We start from the raw sequence: 1794 nt of genomic DNA, 5'->3' as shown, positions 1-1794 counted from the left end.
GAAGGAAGGAAGGAAGGAAGGAAGGAAGGAAGGAAGGAAGGAAGGAAGGAAGGAAGGAAAAGAAAGATGGATCCAGAAGCCACAAGTGTCCACCAAAGCTGCAGGTGACCTTCAAGATGGGCAGCGGGAAGACGGATGAAACATGGCAGCTTCCTTCCTCATCCTGAGGAGACCCAGAGCTTCAAATCCAAATTCCAGCAGAGGAAGAGGCAGAGGCAGGGCGAGTGCCCTCTCTCCCGGCCCTGCAGGGATCAGCCAGTCTGTTTGCAGGATGCTAACACCATGTACCAGGCCCCTGGGCTGTGTAGCCTGAAGGCTAGCGCCATCAGGCAATCAGAGCTGGAGGTCCTGCAGGCTTGTTGATGATGATATTCTGGGACTGCCATGGTTTCCAGGCACCAGGCAGGTAATTTGCTTCTCCGTCTCTCCTCGTCTCTCCTCGAGTTCTCCCATTACATTTTGGTGCCTCTGGCATCGTGATGAGGAACAAGATGTTGACTCTCCTCTTTGCAGATAGACATGCTGCATTTTCCTCTTACAACACAGATAGTCCCCTATACAACTTGGGTTGCTCTGCCCTCACCTTTCCTGCTCCTCAGCAAAGTAGAAAGTAAAGCCGACAGAGGTGATGTTTACAACCAGACCAAGAAGAGGTACTTGAAATTCAATACAACTCCACATTTAAATGCCTGGGATCCCCTGTATGGCTAGACTCTGAGCTTAATCAGTTTGAAGTGCAGCACTGAACGCATTACCACGGACTTTTCTCACCTAATTGAGACTGTTGCTCTTAATGCAAAATTTCTGAGGAAGATGAACAGTCAGATGTTAGCCAGAGGCATTCTACTCTATTAGGCTGTGACTTAAGATGGCCTTAACAAAGTTCAGATGTGTCTGGGTCTGTTTTACAGATTAATAAATTAAATTGCATTGGTTCATCTAAGGATGAACACATATTTGGGGAAGAATCCATAATCACCAAATTCAAAAGGGACTGCGTAGTAATCCTTCAATGAGAGATGTGTGCCCAGCAGGATGGCCCATTCAGGTCATTGGCCGGGTTTAATTTTTGGTAGGTATGTTCTGCCCCAAAATAAAATTAAATATCTTGCTCAGCAAATACTTTCTCCGTTTTTACGTATGCACAGGTGCCAGGCCAGCTGCTGCGGTGAGGACAGCGATGTTATACATGGTCATGCCCTGGAGAAGCTTCCCTGCACATAAATACAACACTGATGAGAACGTGCTATCGGAAGATGCAGATGGCTTGCTAAGGGAGCGCCGAAGAGGGAAGGATCCTTCCAGCAGGGCGTGTGGGGAGTGAGGAGAGAATCAGAACCTCCCTTGGTTCTTGGCAGCATTCAAGCTGAGTCTGGAAGGAAGTGTGAAGGTTTGTATGGAAGATGGTACAGGGCAGCCATTCCAAGGAGAATACAGGTGAGCAAAGACAGGAAGGATGGAAAATGAGTAAGTCGCGTGATTTAGCAGAGGGGAGAGGTGCTAGAACGATGAGGAAGTACCAGATTCAGTTTCACCATCACCGGACAATTAGAGCGTAGAAGTCTTTTTATTTTTTTCTTTCTTTTGAAATGGAGTCTCACTCTGTCACTGAGGCTGGAGTGCAGTGATGCAATCTCGGCTCACTGCAACCTCCACCTCCCAAGTTCAAACAATTCTCCTGCCTCAGCCTCCAGAGAGGCTAGGATTACAGGTGAACGCCACCACATCTGGCTAATTTTTATATTTTTAATAGAGACCAGGTTTCACCATGTTGGCCAGGCTGGTTTCAAATGG

Source organism: Sapajus apella, unplaced genomic scaffold (assembly GCF_009761245.1).
Source record: "Sapajus apella isolate SASKATOON/1434 unplaced genomic scaffold, GSC_monkey_1.0 scaffold21, whole genome shotgun sequence".
Taxonomy (NCBI): domain Eukaryota; kingdom Metazoa; phylum Chordata; class Mammalia; order Primates; family Cebidae; genus Sapajus; species Sapajus apella.
The sequence above is the reverse complement of the archived record's forward strand: the minus strand, read 5'-3'. Positions refer to the sequence as shown.